General features: G+C 37.5%; 1 long non-coding RNA gene across 2 annotated transcripts in view; it reads left to right on the top strand.

The window, feature by feature from the left end:
• Nucleotides 1-20,195, top strand: part of LOC140534421 (uncharacterized) — a 131,586-nt gene that overhangs the window by 89,420 nt on the left and 21,971 nt on the right. For both annotated transcript variants that reach the window (XR_011977294.1, XR_011977293.1), the window contains exons 3-4: nt 6,566-6,625; nt 10,891-11,050. This is a non-coding gene — a long non-coding RNA (uncharacterized lncRNA). The remainder of the gene's footprint in view (nt 1-6,565; nt 6,626-10,890; nt 11,051-20,195) is intronic.

The following is a 20,195-nucleotide window of genomic DNA, read 5'->3' as shown; positions in this document are numbered from 1 at the left end:
TGTTCTCTCTTTTGATCCTGTCCCTCCCCAAGAGTGTTGACTTCAAATTGCTCCCTCCTCCCATTGCCCTCCCTTCCATCATCTCCCCCACCCTGCTTATCCCCTTCTCCCCCACTGTTCTGTATTGTAAGATAGGTTTTCATACCAAAATGAGTGTGCATTTTATTCCTTCCTTTAGTCAAATGTGATGAGAGTAAGCTTCATGTTTTTCTCTCACCTCCCCTCTTTTTCCCTCCACTAAAAAGTCTTTTGCTTGCCTCTTTTATGAGAGAGAATTTGCCCCATTCCATTTCTCCCTTTCTCCTCCCAATATATTTCTCTCTCACTGCTTGATTTCATTTTTTTAAGATATGATCCCATCCTCTTCAATTCACTCTGTGCACTCTGTCTCTATGTGTGTGTGAGTGTGTGCATGTGTGTGTGTGTAATCCCACCCAGTACCCAGATACTGAAAAAAATTTCAAGAGTTACAGATATTGTCTTTCCATGTAGGAATGTAAACAGTTCAACTTTAGTAAGTCCCTTATGACTTCTCTTTGCTGTTCACCTTTTCATGCTTCTCTTCATTCTTGTGTTTGAAAGTCAAATTTTCTTTTCAGTTCTGGTCTTTTTATCAAGAAAGCTTGAACGTCCTCAATTTCATTGAAAGACCATTTTTTCCCCTGAAGTATTATACTCAGTTTTGCTGGGTAGGTGATTCTTGGTTTTAGTCCTAGTTCCTTTGACTTCTGGAATATCCTATTCCATGCCCTTCAGTCCCTTAATGTAGAAGCTGCTAGATCTTGTGTTATCCTGATTGTATTTCCACAATACTTGAATTGTTTCTTTCTAGCTGCTTGCAATATTTTCTCCTTGACCTGGGAACTCTGGAATTTGGCCATAATGTTCCTAGGAGTCTCTCTTTTTGGATCTCTTTCAGGCAGTGATCTGTGGATTCCTTGAATACTTATTTTGCCCTCTGGTTCTAGAATCTCAGGGCAGTCTTCCTTGATAATTTCATGAAAGATGATGTCTAGGCTCTTATTTTGATGATGGCTTTCAGGTAGTCCCATAATTTTTAAATTGTCTCTCCTGGATCTATTTTCTAGGTCAGTTGTTTTTCCAATGAGATATTTCACATTATCTTCCATTTTTTCATTCTTTTGGTTTGTTTTGTGATTTCTTGGTTTCTCATAAAGTCATTAGCCTCCATCTGTTCCATTCTAATTTTGAAAGAACTATTTTCTTCAGTGAGCTTTTGAACCTCCTTTTGCATTTGGCTAATTCTGCTTTTGAAAGCATTCTTCTTCTCATTGGCTTTTTGAACCTCTTTTGCCAATTGAGTTAGCCTATTTTTCAAGGTGTTATTTTCTTCAGCATTTTTTGGGGTCTCCTTTAGCAAGGTGTTGACCCGCTTTTCATGCTTTTCTTGCATCTCTCTCATTTCTCTTCCCAGTTTTTCCTCCACCTCTCTAACTTGATTTTCAAAATCCTTTTTGAGCTGTTCCATGGCCTGAACCCATTGAATATTTATTCTGGGTGTTTGGGATACAGAAGCCTTGACTTCTGTGTCTTTGCCTGATGGTAAGCATTGTTCTTCCTCATCTGAAAGGATGGGAGGAGATATCTGTTCACCAAGAAAGTAACCTTCTATGGTCTTATTTTTTTCCCCTTTTCTGGGCATTTTACCAGCCAGTGACTTGACTTCTGAGTTTCCTCTCCACACCCACCTGGCCTCCAGATCCACCCAGCATGAGCTTGGGGTCTGAGATTCAAATGCTGCTTTCCAACCTCAGGGCTTTGGGCAGGCGCAGGGCTGCTATTAAGTGTGAGATGAAGTTCAGGTGCTCAGGTGGGGGCAGGGCCGCCACACAGGGCCCAGTTCCCTCAGGGGCTTTACTCAGAGACCTTCAACAATGGATCCAAGCTCCTTCCTGCTTTGGGATCCCCTGTCTGCTGCTACCTCTGCTGCTGCCTCCTGAGGGAGCCTGAGTTACAGGGACACCCCTCTCCCCTCTCAGGAGCTAAAAAGATCCTCTCACTGACCTTTGGTGCCTGTGGGTGGAGGGACCTGCGCTGCCTCTGGAGATTCTGTCCCTAAAGCCTGCTGGGACCTGCTCCTCTCGGTGCCACACGACCAAGGCAGGGCTGGGCTCTGCTGCAAGATGGACCTGTGGTGTTGGTTTTTCAGGTCTCTCTGGAACAGAAATCTCCTCCACTCCATTGTTCTGTGGCTTCTGCTCCTCCAGAATTTGTTGGGAGTTCTTCTTTATAGGTATTTTATGGGCTGTGGGTTAGGAGCTAGCATATGTGTATCTTTGTACTCCACCATCTTGGCTCCTCCCCCCTCAACCTCAAACTTTTTTTTTTTAATGGGAAAGAATTTTCCTGGCTGGAGAGTGGTAAGGACCATCAGACAAGCAGTTAGCAGATGTTTCTGAATGGACCAATACACCAAAGTCTATAGTCCAGAGTTGTGAATTGTTGTTGATTTTCTCCTTCGTTTGCTTCCCTTTCAGGTTTCTGTATGTGCCCACTCTCCCCTATAGATACTGAGTGCATTGGTCAGAAAGTTTGTCCCAGGTTATTGGGCTGCAATGTATTTATATTGCTGCATTTGTTTTGTTATTTTGTACCTTTTGCTTTTTTTTTTTTTTTTACAAAGTAAATGTTCATATTTAAGACCTAAAAAGTGTTATCATTGTGAATGGCTGGTTTGTATAAATGGAAGCACACAGACAGGGGCTTAAGAGGGAATGTGTTAAATAGGAGGAATCTATTGCTCCACATCAGGGTTACCTCTGTTACCCTTATAGAATATAACCATGTGACATTGATCCTTCTTGGAGAATCTACACCTACCTGAGGGCAGTTTGGAATGAATGAGCCAGCCCAGACAAGGAGGAGTTCACACACACACGTGATAGGTACAAGTACAGGTATCCTACTCAAGTGTTAAAAGAAAAGTAAAAACAGTCCATGCCCTTAACAACCTTAAATTCTAATGGAGGAAATGACATGAACCTATATAAGTTCTATTATATGCAAAGCCTAATGCAGGTTCAAAGTTTAAAATGGAAAAAACACTCAGACCATAAAAAAAAATTAAGATAAATTTTATTAAGAATTAAAAGAATCAATTGAAAAGGATACAAGGTTAAGAGAATACTACTTAGCTTCTCCTAGAGAACCAACACCAGAAATAGGTAGAAAAGCATTCCTGAGAGAAGCAAGACTTGAAGCTACATACTTCAGCCCTTCTTGGACTGGGTCCTGTCTATCTCAGGGAGCAAAGGAATAAAATGGCCTCAGAGTCCCCTTAAAGGACCAACCCAGCCTGCTTATGAAACAGGTGTTGCTACTAGCATGGGTACATACAAGATACATAACAGAGTAAATGAAAGATAGCCTTGGAGGAGAAAGCTCTATCATCTGGGGATCTTAGGGAAGGCCTCCTGTGGAAGGTAGTGCTTGAGATAAGTCTTAAAGGAAGTCAGAAATTCTAAAAGACAGAGATGAGGAGGGAGCTTTTCAGGCCTGGGAGACAGTCTGACAGAGACAAAGGCATTCTGTGTGTGAGGAACAGTGAATATTCTGGACTCTTCTAGACTCGAGTGGATGGAGGGAAGTAAATTGTAAGGAAACTGAAAAAAATAGAAAAAGGCCAAAAAGCTTTAAATGCCAAATTTTATTCATGTTGTGACAGGAAGACATTGGGGTTTATCGATCAAAAGGTAACACAGTCAGACCTTTGTTTTGGAAAAATCATTATGGTAGCTGTGCACAGAGAGACTTGAGGCAGGGAACGTAATTAGAAGACTACTTTAAGGGGCATCTAGGTGGTGCAGTGGATAGAACACTGTCCCTGGAGTCAGGAAGACCTGAGTTCAAATCCACCCTCAGATATTGTGTGACCCTAGGCAAGTCACTTAACCCTAATTGCTGATTGCCTCCAAAAAATAAAAATAAAAAAGGCTACTTGAATAATCTGTGCAAAAGTGGATGAGAACCTGAGCTAGGATGGTGATGGTGTGAGTGGAGAAAAGGTGTATGTATATACATATAATATGTATTTATAGGAGAGGCAAATTGACTTTAATGATCCTTAGCATAATAAGATTATAGATATAGAGTAAAAAAAAAAAAGGGGACTTTAAAGATCATCTGTCCCAACCTCCCCATTTTATAGATGAGGAAACTGAGACCCAGAGAAGTAACTGCCTTACCAAGAAGTAAATGACTTACCAAACGACATCCATACGCAGCAGGTAGCCAACCAGGAATTTGAACTCAAGTCCTTTGAAGTTCACTTCATCACCCCTTGGCTGCTGCATGTATATTTTGATTGTTACAAATGTGAATTGGGTCTGACTCTTCCTGATAATTAGAAGCTGGAGACTGGCATGGGACTTATAACCACAATTTATGGGATTACTTCTATGGGAAAAAGTGTTCCCACTTCTGCACAACTAATTTTCAAATAAACTTTTCAAACAAATATATTTTATAAGCTGAGGATATTCTGTAATTCTTTTTAAACACTAGTAGAAAACAGGTCCCCTTATGTGGAAGTGAAATATCTTTATGCTTCCCTGTCTAAAAGGAAACCAGCACACCCTTTCAAAAAAGAGACATAGTACCCTGTTAGGCTGGGGAGTCCAGGATAATAGGACATACTCAATCCAGAGTCTTCATTTAACTATAAGAACAATGCATCAGAAATGTCAACTTCTATCATCATTTTATCCTTTTAATCTTCCTATCTCTCTTCAGTTTTTCTGGGGCAATTTCTAGTAAATCTCTCTGAGGAGATACAAGAAAACATGTCTGTGCTACAAGAATCCAATTACATAGCTTTTTCATTTGAGTTCTAAGCCTGGGGGTATAGTGAAGGGGAGAGAAAACAAAGATGATTAGAAGCTTGAAACTCAAACATGTTATTTCTTCAACATTGCTGCCTATCTAGCCAGAAAAATAATGACTGTAATCACATCTCTCCATACCAATGATTAGTCTGATGGACTTAGAGGGAAACTCCCTGGGGGGAAAATATAGAGGCACACAATTGGAAAAGAGGAAATTATTAGCAAAACTTATTCTTATAAATTGGTAATCAATTAGTTTCTCCCTAGAAATTAGACTGGAAATACCCATGGCAGCTTCTTTGTCTATCTTATTCCTAAAACCTGAATTTCACAGATTTTCCTCTTTGGTATCTTTGCTGCTTTATCATTTTATGAGATTTGTTATTTCCCATTTTATTACATATAACTTAAGTATTAGGCATATACAGGGTGTCCCTAGGTGCAGTTTTGAGCTTTAATAATTATTAAAGCTATTACTGGTACAGTGTTAAGCTTTAATAATTATTAAAGCTATTATGTAAGCTAAGCTTTATTAGTTATTAAACTTAAAACTGCACCAAGACTTTTGGGACACTGTATTTTACAAACACACACACACACACACACACACACACACACACACACACACACACACACACACACCCCATGACTTTTGGCAGAATTGTTTTTTCATCTTAATCTCCTCTCCACTTAAATTTTTTTCTTTTAAACTCTTACTATTACGTTTCAGCATATTTTTAGGTTCCCTTCCCCTTTCCCTACCACATTTAAAATGCCTAATGTGTATAAATGATTTTAAGGTAGCATTATTTTAGGGGTTTTTTATGATAGCTATTTTTTCCAACACATCATAATTTCCACTTCTATACATTTATATTATTATTCCTACTTAGCATCTTACCTCTTAGGGTTAATGTTAGAGTTTACAAATGAATGGCATTAATAGAATTAAATTTTAATTTTTGAGTTATTAAGCATTTTTTCTTTTTCCCTTCCCCCCAACTAAGGGGAAAAAATTAAAAACAAAACTATTGTAACAAATATGCAAAAAAATTTCCATATTGGCATAAGGCAGAGAGAAGTAGGCAGGCATAATAGATAGGAAACCAGTTCTGAAGTCAGTAAGAATTGGATTCATATATGGAAGTAATTGTAGAAAACTGAAAACAAATAAAATAATTTTTAAAAAATTGGATTCAAATCCTGCTCCTAAAATCTACTGGCTAGGTGAACCTCAGCAAGTACTTTAAACTTTCAGTACCACCAAGCAACTGCCTAAAATTATATGTTATTAAACAGTTGCAGATCTGAATTGATGAAGGGAGTTTCTTCATTGAGAGGTCTTTATGCCAAAGAGATCACAGATTTGGTCTCCTCCCAAAAAAAAGAATTGTGAAAAAATAAAATATTATATTAGATCCTAATTAATAATAACAAAAATTTTTCTTAAATCAAGGGTTGAGAAGAGTTTATGGAATTAGAGTCCATGTTCCTTAGGCTGTCATGTACCTAATTTCTATATTTTAAGGCACCAAATTTATCCCATCCTCTACAGACATATCCCCCAGGCCCAGCTGGAGCTTGGCCATTGTAGGCCCTCCCTTGATCTCTCACAAGCAGTATACATCCTCAATCTCTAGTCAGATCATGTCTTTACCATCCACCACATATACCCATCTTACCTCAACTTTTATGTCTTGTTCACATTTTTTTTCTTCCAGAAGTACACTCCCAAGTCATCTTTGCCTGCCCACGTATGCCACCTCTTTCAAGTGTTGTAGGTAAGAACAAATCTCTAGAATTTCACGGATCTATAATTTCACATATCTGAGTTCGCTATCTACCAATGTGGGTCACAACCCTTTGCCTGTCTTAGAAGGTGGTCTTCATGCACTGCCAGGGCAAAAATAAATGAATGAACGAATAAACAAGCAAAATACACTCTGATGGTCTGCTCCCCAAGTGATGAGCCTATCCAAACAGCTAAGGAGTGTTTGGATGACAGACTTATAGTCCGTTTTGGTACTTACTAAAGACCTTTCTAGTTCTGTAGGACTTGAAGAGTGTGTGCCCTACTGGCATAGTCTTTGGGAGTGCAAGGTCACCTTTGCTTCATAATGAGGCATCAGAGTCAGACTGTAGCAAGAAATGATTTAATAACTCATGCATTAAATGCTTCTTTGTTGAAAAAACAAGAAAAGGTTTAAAAACCAGTATATTAATAACTATAATAAAGTAAAGGTTGCATTAATAAATCACTAATGAATCATTGTCATGTCATACGAATATAACACTTTATTATATTAATGGAACTAGCTAATCCTACTGAAATAAGGACTGCATTAAGTATGTTTTTAATATTTGTGGGATTATATGTGGGAAACATCATTAAGTTACCAGGATACAAGTAAAGGGATAGAAGTCTCATAAAAAAGACCTCATAAAGAAAAAGACTTTGTGCAGCCTGAGAAGTATTTATGATGTCAAAGGATGACTCTTCTCCATGCCATCACCCTGGAAGAGAAGTTAGAAACTTCAAACACAAGGTAGAACTTGATTGCACTAAAATAGAGCAATACCCATTTGGACTTCTTATTTTAAGAGGATATGGTAAGATGGGGTTTAGAGGTATTTCCACTGTGTGTGCATACATGTACACACAGGAGAAATTGTTTCTTATTTGTATATATTCATTTATTTTTACAAGCATTTCTTTCTCACTCCCACTGCTTGCTTTGCCCTGCCCAAAGGAACAATAGAAAAGAAAAACAAAAATCCAAATCCTCACAGTAAACATGCAGAGTTTGGCAAAACAAATTCCCACATTGGCTGTATCCAAAAATGCATGTCTCATTCTGGATTCTAAGTCTGTCACTTTACTGGCAGGAGGTAGGTGGTATGATTCATCTTCAGTCCTCTAGACTTATGCATGGTTTATGACTGCATGAATCAGAGTTCTAAAGTCACAGGAGAAATTTCAAGTGTTTCAGACCTGACCCTCTGCTTTTCATCAGGGTTTAACTCTTTGAATTCAGCTGGCGTGTATGAACTGGGTAGATACACAGACCCAAAAATGTCTACTCTATGGTAAGGAAAGAGAAAGCCTCAGATTGACTCTACTAAGTCAGCAGAGCTCAGGCCAGATTTCATCATAGGCTCTTCCTACAATGACTGGAGAAGACAGAGATTTTATTCCTGTCTTATTCCCACTTATCCCCTCTGTCCACAGACCAACAAGACAAAAGAGAATTACTCCTTGACAGAGAGTAGGCACTTAATTAATGCTTGCTGATTGATTGATTGATTGAACACAGACAGAATCAATTCACTGGATTTCAAATCCCATTGGAAGAAAAGCCCAAGGAGTGACACTAACTCATAAATAAGAATGAGGGGAAATAAGAATGCAAGAGTATAATAAGTGCTGAAGGTCCTCTAGTTTTGCAGTCTTGTATCATAAATGTTCTACATTGATGATGAGACTTTTATTTGGCTTCATCAGAACTAAAGCAGTTGGTCTTGAGATTACCAGCACTAATGAGGACCTAAAGCTACCTGATCTAAGAGGCTGATTTCCTTTAACAAAGTTAGGAAGAACTTGGAAATAGCTGTCCATGGTCCTGGGTTGTCATATTTGTGCATTGGCCTTCTGCCTACACTATAACCTAAAAAAATGTGCCATGGTAGGTGTGTGTTCATTCATCTGTCACAACTTCACCATGCTCTTTACATGGAGCTATGACTGCCCCCCACAAAGTAAGCTTCCACTTAACCAAAATCCATTTGACTGTAATGCCAACAGCAGCCTCTAGAAGCATGTAGTTTTCTACAATCAGCTTCACCTGAGCAAACATTAATCTCTTTGCTGTAGAACTATATTTTGCTTCTGTGCTCATATTTATATCTGATAAGCACTTTCCTTAAATTTTAAAGATGCTATTTCTGCATCTTCTATGCCTGGCCACTGATAAAACGAATGAATGAATGTTGATATTTCTTTAATAGATTTGATGCTGCTTCTTAGTTAAAAAGACTCACATAGCTAATGAATCCTTGGCAAATGAGATCACCTGTCTTAACTTATAGGAATTTTTGAGTTAACAGGACAAATTTAAAATTCACCTTTTCCAAGGACCCTTTCTGAATAACTTCACTCATGTGGTTCTTTCTACTATTTGAAATCCTTCATTACTTTTGACTAGTCTGTACAGCACATCCTCATTTAGTTGTTTACATTTTGTCATGTTCTATAATTGTTTTCAAGGTATATGTACTATCTTTCAACTTCCATTATAAACTCATTAAGAATATGTATTTTAAGTGTGTTTTTTTATCCATTGGCCCAAGTAAAGTATTAGAAAATGTTAACAGTCTATTGACTAAACTGATAATAAAAAAAACATGCTAAAGCCATAATGATGGGGGGCGGGGGGGAGAGATACATAGGAACAGTGGGAAAGACTGGAGAAAGGGCTTCAGGAAGGTGATAGCAGGACTTTTCTAAAGTTTTCTATTGTTTCCCTGTCTTGAAAGGGGCAACCTGTTCTTGGCTGACCACAGACATGACTATGAATTGTCATTGAATTACTGGAAGACATATTGCAGGAATTAACAGTCCTGGAAACAAACTTTGCTCAGGATTAAAATAGTATAAAGGAAAGAAGGCCCAGAAATGTTATATAAGATCAGATTGCAATTTCCAGATCAACATTTGGCAGAACACAGTCTACAATAGGTACCCACAGGTGTCCTTTTATCTTGCTTCTACAGTAGATTTAGCTGGTCTTTGAAGAGTTACCCGAGTCCTCTATAATGAACCCTCTTTTGTTCAGTTATCTGACTTGCATATGTAGAGAAGCAACTGTTTGCAAGGCAAAAAATACTGGAATATACAGATACATAAGAATAAAAACCCCCACATATATACATATTTCTATGTATCTATATGTCTTAGTTTATATATGTGCATGTATGGGTATATTTGTATTTCTGGGCATACATGTGTAAATGTGTGTGTGTGTGTATGTGTATACCTTGAGGTTATCCCCAAAGTCTTGAGCTTTAATAGCTTAAAACTACACTAAGAGTTTTGTAACATCCTATATCCATCCATTCACTCATATATGCACCCTTGTATGAAAGGGTAATATCTCTCTTATTGTGGAAAAGTAAAGAGTGCAATGATATCTGTATTTTCTCTCACATGCACATATGATAGGGAGACATACCTATCTACCATGGAAAAGTAAAGGGTCAGCATGATATCTATATATCATCTCCCTCTCATCTATGTATCATCTAAGGTCTCCCCCTCCCCCACCTTCTTTCTCGCTGCATTTTGCTTGGGGTGAGGTCATTTGTGCTTCATTTCTTTCTCTGTCTTAGAGGTGAATTTAGAAGACATTTGTCATCATTACTTAGTTCTTTTTTTCCCCAGAAACCTCTTTTTTTTGAGGGCTGATAGGCTTAGAAACTCTCTATTTTTATGCTTAGCTAAGAGTTCCAAAACACCCCCAAGCAAAACTAGCCCAATGGTGCTCTGGGAAATATATCTTTATTGCTCTGTTCTGTCTTCCTGGAGATAATTTTACTGAAAGTTGCAACCATCTTTTCTGTTCCCAGCATTCTATCTCTGTTTGTATATGTCATCATCCTATAATTATCCTGAGCTCTGTTCTTCTCCTTTCTGGCTACATTTTTTTCGCCTGCATGACTGCAATATATGTGATTTATTATTAGATATTGTTAAAAGCGAGGTTCTTAATGAAGTAGTTGTTGGTTGAGCTAATTCTCATTTTGATGAATAATAATTGTCATCTTTGTCTTTGAACCAAAAATGACAGCGGTTGAAGGAGTAGATCAATTGCCAATCTGGGCATTGAGATGGTAATATCATGTTGTGTTGGGCACAGAATTATATGATTGCCCTAAGGAGAAGATAACTTTTCTTGTCCAAATGGGCTCTTTGTGCCACTTGAAGCAACTATTTAAGCCAAATGGCCTTCATCCTGCCACTAATTGGCAAAATTGCATTCTTCCATCTCAGAACAAGAGGTTGCCCCTGCTAACTAAGAGCTGCATCATGTGCTGTGTAGATCACGTGTCCACCTTTCCAGAAGGCACATCTGTGATGAATCAACACCACCCTAGGAAGGGGAAAGCTGGTTGAGCAATTCTTGGATCCTAATTCCAAGAAGACTTACCTGGTAAGAAATGACTGCCTTTCAATGTATTTCTGCTTTATATGCTTTAGACCTCGCTTATTCCTTTTACAGTGAAGAATTGCCTTGGTCTCAAAGTCTTTTCCCCCTCAGAGGACTCTATACATTGTAGAAAAGTACCTTAACCACCTCTCAGTTGAGACTTCCTTTCCTCTTGGATAATTCAGACAACTCCTTCCCCAAAAGGGCTTAGAGACCAAGAGATAGTGTTGTTGGGAGATGCTTTGCTTTTTAAAAAATTCTCAAGTATGCAATTTGTTTTTATTTAAAATACCTTCTAAAATGTACATTTAGAAATTTTTATTTTCATTAATCAGAATCAACCAAAAAAAGTAAAAGTACATGAAAGAAAAATATTCACTTGATCAGCTCTGGGTTGGGGGGTAGAAATCTTCAATAAGAGATGGTTGGGAGAAAAACTGGCTGTTAGTCTGGGAAAGACTAATTGGGAAAGAATGGTTTCTAAAGAAGTTGGTAAAGTTGATAAAGAAGCCAGAGCTGGATAAGGGGAAGAGAGGGTGAAGGAAGAGTGATGAAAGAGAGGCTAGTTGTAACGGAAGATTATACTGGTGTACACACATATACATAATATATATATATAATATATATATGTGTGTGTGTGCGTATATATATATATATGCACACATATAAAATGTTTATCTTCTTAAACAAAAGAACCTCTTCTCCACCACATTCCAAAAGGTACAATGCTGTGCTTTCTAATAGCATAAAAGGTAAAATTATTACTTTGTATCTATAAGTGTATATTTATTTAAAAGAAAGAGAATCTCTCCCAAAGAGATAATAAAAATGGGAAAACAGTACCACATGTACAAAAATATTTATAGCAGCTCTTTTGGTGGTGCCCAAGAACTGGAAATGGAGAGAATGTCCATCAACTGGGGAATGGCTGAACAGGTTGTGGCATATGAATGTAATGGAATACCATTGTGCTATAAGAAGTTTTAGAAAAACCTGGAAAGACTTTTATGAACTGATGTTGAGGGAAATGAGCAGAACCAGGAGAACACCATACACAGTAACAACCATAGTATTTGAGGACTGTTTCTGATAGACTTAGCCCTTCACAGCAATGCAAGGACCTAAAACATTCCCAAAGGACTCTTGATGCAAAATGCCATCCACATCCAGAGAAAGAACTAAGAAAACAGAATGCAGAATGAACCAGACTATTTTTCTCTTGTGTTATGTTTTGTTTGGTCTTGGTTTTTCTCATGGTTTCTCCCATTTGTTTTAATTCATCTATGCAACATGACTAATGTGAAAATGTGTTTAATAAGAATGTATGTGTAGAACCCATATAAGATTACATGCCATCTCAAAGAGGGAGAGGGGAGGGTGGGGGAAAAAATTTAAAACTTATGGAAATGATTGTTGAAAACTGAAAATAAATAATTAAATTTTTAAAAAAGAGAGAATCTCTTAGCTGACTTAGTTGTAATTCTAAATTACTAGATGAAGGTGAGAGTGAGTCCTTATTTGGTCCCTGTGGAAGAAGAGGGATGCCACCCAACAGATGTCTCTAAGAAGATGAAGAATTGGTATTATCCCTTTGATCTGGCTCTCAGGGATGGGATAAATTTTGGTGGGTGAACCAGGGATCACTGAGTGTTAGGGAAAGCTCAGTATCAACTGAGATATCAGGACAGATTGTGCACAAGAGAACCATAACCACTTACCTACTTTATAGGGAGAATCCTGTAGTATGGTGAGGAATTGCAAACCGTACCAGAGACATCATCATCTACACTAATGTCCCTGATGCTGTTTCTGCTCATTGTCATCCCCTTGCACCAGGACATTTACTGTAATGTGAATTACAATGATTTGGCAACACTAATCAGATGGAAATGATTATTGAGATCTGAGATTCCACTCTTCCAAAGGGGAGAGGGAAAGCCTAGGATTTCTGATCTGTGTTTTCCTCCATGTATTTTTTTTCTTTTGCTTTATGGTGACTTCTTTAGGGGGCTTGCCAAAATTTTTTGTTGTTATTCTCTGTGTTTTATTTTTGTTTTTGCATTCTCTTTTTTCCCTTTAGCACCTGCTGTACAGATTGTCCAGTAAGAACCCTAAAAGCATTCAAATATTTGAAAATTCTTAGGATCTTGCCACCATGAGGCAACTCACTGCAACATATAACAGGAACCAAGAGGTCTAAGCTTTGTGAATCTTAAAGCTCTGTGTGACTGCTAGCTGTTGTTACACCCTGGTTCTGAATGTGAGTGGCGGAAAGGAGTTTGACAGGGATGAGAAATGAAGAAAAGAACACAGTGAATACCATGTGCAATTTGTAGTGAAGATAAGATTTAGAAATGGTAGATGAGACCAAGGATTTGAGATGTTCTTCTGGAGAGAAATGAAAAGTTGAAGGAGTAACTTTAAATTTTTTTGTTCAGTTGTTTTCAGTCTTGTCTGACTCTTTGTTACCCCCTTTTTGGGTCTTCTTGTAAAGATACTGGAGTGATTTACCATTTCCTTCTCCAGTTCATTTTACAGATGAGGAAAGTGAGGAGTTAAGTGACTTGTCTAGGGTCATGCTGCTGATGAAAGTCTATAGTCAGATTTGAACCCAAGTCTTCCTAATTCCAGGTCCAGCACTCTGAAGTTAGAAAGTGAGCACCTTCCATTATGCCACCTAGTTGTTGCAACTTTAAGTTTAGAGAATAATAAATAAACTTGAGTGAAAGATATATGATATCCAGAGTTTCCTCTCAAGCAAAGAGAAGTTTGTTTTCTAAAGGAAAGGATGAATGTTGGGGGATTTTGTCTATCTTACAAAGTAAAAAGGTTTTGACCTATAGAGCGTACTATAATACACACATCTTTTAATTAGCTAATCTAGATGAATAGAAATGGAATGAAGCAACTTCCTGTCGAAGATATTCATTTGCTACTCTTAATGGATTTTATAAAATCCCAAGTTATTCCAAGAGATCTTTCATTGCATTGAATTCTCTTTGAAAAAATCTAACAACAACAAAAAATCAAATCCATGTAAATGGACTTGCCATAAATCTCACAGCAGAAAGAATTATTCCCAAACCTCAGTTCTATTTTCTTCTTTAACACAGTTGGACCCAAAAATGCACACAATGATACTGAATGAGTCTAGGTAATGTTGACTCCTGTCAGAAACAGGATTTTCATCAAATCTAGGGGCCTGAGGAAGAGAGAGCCATATGAATTCTTTTTCTTTCTAAATGACACCTCAATAGTAAAATTTCAGATGGTCTTTATGAATTTAAAAGGTAAAAAAATCTCAAAAGAATATAAAATGTTGACAGTAGCACAATAGTTCATTGTGAGAACAGTTCATTTGTCTCTACATATGCTTATCTAATGAGAAATAGATTAAGTAAAATAACTCACAGTGACAGGTGCAAGGTCTGGGTGTCTTCTGAAGTGATTGATTAGAATTCTTTAAGCAAAGCATAAAATTTTACAGAGATAGGAACTAATGAGTAAAATGGGCATTAATGGAATTTTGAACCCTCAGTTTACAAAATCCACAAAGTCTTGGGTACTTTGGCTTGTTTGTTTATTTCATGGGTGTATTTATTTCACTAAAAAGATATTTAACACCAATCTTTTCCCAGAGCTAACCATGGAATCATGAAGACTTGGGTTCAAGTCCTAATTCTAACATAAACACTGTTTGACACCAAATCACTTAGTTTCTCAGGGTGCCAAGAAACACCTCAAAAATATATACATTGCTGAACTATACTGGTAGTACCTTTACCAGGAATGTATTTTTAAAATATTTTTAAAATTTTTATTTATTTATTTTTATTTTTTAAAAATTTTAATTTTAATTTTTAAAAATTTTATTTTTTTTTTATTTTTAGTTTTGACATTCACTTTTATAAGAGTTTGAATTCCAATTTTTTTCTCTCCCTTCCTTCCCTCCTCCCCAAGACAGCCTGCAATCTGATACAGGCTAAACATACACAATTGTACTAAACATATTTCCACATTAGTCAATCGAAAAGGAAAAACCATGAGAAAGAAAAAAAAGAGAGAAAATAGTATGCTTCAATTTACATTTGGACTCCACAGTTCTTTCTCTGGATGTGGATTGCATTTTGTATCATGAATCTTTTTTGGAATATACAGCATCCATAGGAAAAGTGGGTATAAGCTTGAAAGAGAGGAACACATGTAGGAAACACATATAACCAAGATAGATCATACCCCCAGGACTGCAGGGCACCAGTATCCTGTTTCTTTTAACATAATTTTCTTCTGTAGAACAGCATCTTTGCTGGAAAGGTGGTAGTTTATCAGAGGTCCCTGGGACTGTTTCTCTTTTTTGCCATGCCCTCACTAATACCACCCCATCTCTGTTTCTATCTCTCTGTCTCTTCTCTCCTGTTAATTTGTTTTTTATTTAATAAGTATCTTCTCTCCCTCACACCTAACTAGAAAAAACAAACAAAATTAAAAAACAAACCCTAGAAACAACCATGCATAGTTAAAGCAAAACACATTCTCACACTGATCGTGTCTAAAAATGTGTCTCATTCTACATATTTAACCTATCATCTCTCTGTCAGGAGATAGGATTCATTCTTTATTATTGATCTGCAATCATAGTTGATCATTGCTTTGATCAGAGTTCTTAAGTCTTTCAAAGTTATTTTATTATAGTAATAATATAAATTATTTTTTATGGTTCTGCTCTCTTCACTCTGTATTAGTTCATACAATTCTTCCTAAGTTTCTCTCATGTTGTCCTTTCCATCATTTCTTATAGAACAATAGGATTCCATGACCACATATAATATAATTGATTCAGTCATTCCCTAATTGATGGGCACCCCCTTAGTTTCCAGTTCTTGGCACCATAAAAAGAGCTATTGCAAATAGTTTTATACATAGCAGCCTTCTATTGGTCTTTCTATTTCAAACTAGGAAGCTATATGGTCCCGGACCTGAGGTCAGGAAGTGAATCTCATCTCTCTCTGCCTCAGTTTCTTCAGCTATAAAATGTAGCTAAAATAATAATAATAGAGTATCAAACGAGATAATATTTGTAAAGCACTTTGCCCAGTACATTGACATGCAATAGGCTTTTAATAAATGCTTTCTCCTTTCCCTTCTTTCCTCCCATTCTGGTCTATCCTGTAGACTACTGTCAAAAAGATTTTTCTTAAACTCAGATCTGACCATATCATTCCCCTATTCAATAAATTCCAGTGACTCCTATTGCCTTCCCTAGACCCTACAGTGCCCTCAAGCTATTTTCTTATGTCTTATCTCCTCACATTGACTGCCAAATTCCTTGGAAAAGTTAATTACACTTTCTTCCTTTACTCAGTTCTCAACCCTTCCTAACTCATTCTAATCTCATTACTCTACTAAAACTGCTCCTTCATAAATTACCAGTGACCTCTTATTTGCCAAATATGATAGCCTTTTCTCCGTCTTCATTTTTCTTTTCTTCTTGCTGCTTTCTCCTCACTTGGCTTTATGCCATTATTCTCTCCTAATTCTTTTTCTACCTGTCTACCCATTCTTCAGTCTCCTTTGCTGGTTCATTATCCCTATCAGTTCCCTTAACTGTGAGTGTTTCCTAAGGCAATGTCACCAGCCCATCCTCTTCTATCTAAATACTCTTTTTCTTGATGACCTCATTAGGTCCCATGAGTTTATTATCTCTCTGCTATCTGTCTCCATAACATATCACATTTCCCTACTCACACTGTCACCATCCTATTTCAGTCCTTATCAATCACCCTTTGCCTAGATTATTGTGTTCAATTATTTTGCAGTTATGTTCAACTCTTTGAGACTCCATTTCTCTTGGTTCTCTTGGCAAAAATACTGTAGTGGTTTGCCATTTCTCCATTTCTTTTTACAGATGAGAAAATTGAGGCAAATAGAATTAAATGACTTGCCCAGTGTCCCACAGCTAGTCAGTGTCTGAGTCAGATAGATGAATCTTTTACTTTCCAGCACCAGCACTCTATCCTCTGCACCACATAACTGAGATTAGATTAGATGAAAGTTACTTATTCTATGTGTAACAACTTTAAAATACTTAGGATATTTCATTTTAAATACACTCAGTAAGCAAATTAATTGTTTTTGTTGTTCAGTTATTTTCAGTTGTATCTGACTTTTTGTGATCCTATTTGGGGTTTTCTTGGCAAAGATACTGGAGTGGTTTGCCATTTTCTTCTGCAGTTCTTTTTACAGGTAAGAAATTGAGGCAAACAGAGTTAAGTGTCTTGCCCAAGGTCATACATCTAGAAAGTATTTGAGGCTGCATTTGAACTCAGGAAGATGAGTCTTCCTGATTCTAAACCCAGTACTCTATCCACTACCACCTAGCTTCCCTTAAGATTATTGTAATGGTCTGCTAACTGTTTTATCTTCCTCCATCCCTTCCACTTTAGTCCACTCTCCATACCACTGTCAAAGTGATTTTTTCCTAAGCACAGATCTGACCATGTTACTCTCTTAATCAATAAATTCTTATGCCTCTCTATCTCTAGAATAAAAAATAAACTCCTTGCTTAATTATTAAAACACTTTACAACCTTGCCCCAACATGAGTTCAAATCCAACCTCATTGCTAGCTGTATCACCTTGAGCAGGTCACTTAATCTGCTTGCCTCAGTTTCCTCAGTTGTAAAATGAGGATAACAATCACTCCTGTCTCATAGGGTTGTGGTGTTACTCCAGTGAGATAATAGTTATCAAATGCTTAGCATAGTGGTCTGGTACATAGTAAGTGTTACATAAATGCTCACTATAATCATTATTATTTCAGTCTCATTGTCCATTATTCCTCTTTCTACACCCTTTGATCCAGCAAAAATTGGCTTTTCCTTTGTTCCTCACACACAACATTCCATCTACTGTTTCCATGCTTCCTAACCTTTACCTCATAGAATCTCCTCCTACCTTCCAAGATGCATCTTTAAGCACCATTTCTGTTTGGAAAGTCTGTTCTGATCCCCTCAGCTGCTAACTCCCTCTCAAACTTCCCGCTAACTATTTTGTGTTTATTTGTATTTATTCTCTTTATATTTATCCAGTATACATACACACATGTAAATGTGTATTTCTTGTCTCATCTGTTAGAATTTAAATTCCTTGAAAGTATATATTGCTTCATTCATTGTACCTGTATCCTCAGTGCCTAGCACAAAGGGTACATAGTAAGCACTTAATGAATATTTGTTGTTTGACTCTACATTTTCTGTGGGGGAAGGAAAGGGAATAAGGATTTTGTTGTTGTTCAGTTGTTTTGGTCATGTCCAACTCATCGTGCTCCCATTTGGGGTTTTCTTGGCAAAGATACTGGAGTGCCTTGCCATTTCCTTCTCCAGCTCATTTTACAGATGAGGAAACTAAGGCTATTTGTGTAGCCCCTGATATGGGCTGGCACTGTGCTAAGCAACCTTGGGAGGCAGGTCCAATTTTACAACTGTGGAAACCGAGACAAACACAAGTTTGCCAGAGGCACGCAGCTAGTAAACGTCTGAAGCTAAATTTGAACTCAGGTCTTCCTGACTCCAGGTGTAGTACTGTGCCACTGGTTGCCTCAGTGGGATGAAATAAAGGGCGATTTTAAAACCTAAAAACATTTTTAAAAGAAAAAATCCTTCTTCATAGTCCAATGCCAAAAATGAAATTTCCACTGGTATTGGTAGAGGTAGACTAAGGTGGAGTCCCAAATAATCCAGGTTGACTTGGAACTGATTCTGTGAAAACTCATTCTGTGAAATATGTACATAAAGGAAAATTAAACTAGATGCTTTCTAAGGTTTCTTGCAGTTCTAATATTCTATGATTCAATGACTAAGTATATGTCTCTCTGGCTAAGTTATGAGCTTATGAAAAGATTTGGACAATGAAGCCAGGAGAGGTGAATGGGTCTTCCAACTGAACCTGAATGTATGAACTGATTGGGGGTTGTAATGAAAAGAACCAAAGGAGCTGTTTGGAAGACTGGTGCTGAGAAAGCTGGATGATTTGACTAGGAAGGAGAAGCAGTTAGGAAATTGTTATCAGGGAACTATGGATTAGAGTTGCTGACCTAGGTTTATGTGATTCAGGAAGAAAGCCTAGTGAAGATATATTTTTGTCAGTGGAAGACCAGAGAAGTATGTTCAGGTCAGGGGCTTCCCAGAAGTGCAGTTTGATCTCACAGAGAAACAAGAGAAATGCAAGGTCTTATTTATATAGTGACCAGAAAAATTAAGAGCAAGCTCTATGTGGGTTGCAATGAAACCAAGAAATATAACAGCCTGTATTGTTAACCAGTGTTTTAATAATCTTCATTAAGATGCATTCGATGAATAATCCAGAGCTCTGTATGACTAAAGATGTCCTCACACAATGACAAAGAGGCAGTATTGTATTTAAATATTTCATGGAGGATTTGAACTATTCAAGAGAGAGACAGAGACAGAGATAAAGAGAGAGACAGAGAAAGAGAGAGATAGACAGAGAGACGGAGAGAGACAGAGAAACAGAGAGAGAGACAGAAACACAGAGAGAGACAGACAGAGAGAGAAAGAGAGAGAGAGAGAGAGAGAGAGAGAGAGAGAGAGAGAGAGAGAGAGAGAGAGAGAGCATAGAGAGAAATAAATGGGAAGTTGATCCCACAGTTTTTGGGTTTTGGAAAGACTCATCAGTTTCCTCCTTGCCATGACACTCTCATAGATAATGAAGTCAAAGCAAGGTTGAATGTGTGAACGTGAAAGGAAAAAAAGATGAGACAGAGATCCCCCCAGGCAATGATTTTGCTAATGGAGGCCAGAGAGATAGAGGTAGTTGCCAAACAACTGGCCACACCTGGAAAACACCTTTGGGCAAGATGTCACCAATTCCTAGATCAAGTTGTTTCTCCCATCTGATTCACAACTCTTCCCATACTTACTATTTTAATCTTCTCTGATATAAGATAGTTCATTTTTTAATGCACAACATATTTGGGACAGGGAGAGGGATTGGGCCCATAATTTCATTAATGTAGGAAATTCTAACATGCCTTTTGTCACTTTTTCTAAAATTAAGCTTGTAGAGAATTTGTCTGGAGCATTGCACAGGATCACACAGCCATGATGCGTGGCTTGATCCTGGGTTGCAA

Source organism: Notamacropus eugenii, chromosome 3 (assembly GCF_028372415.1).
Source record: "Notamacropus eugenii isolate mMacEug1 chromosome 3, mMacEug1.pri_v2, whole genome shotgun sequence".
Taxonomy (NCBI): domain Eukaryota; kingdom Metazoa; phylum Chordata; class Mammalia; order Diprotodontia; family Macropodidae; genus Notamacropus; species Notamacropus eugenii.
The sequence above is the reverse complement of the archived record's forward strand: the minus strand, read 5'-3'. Positions and strand labels throughout refer to the sequence as shown.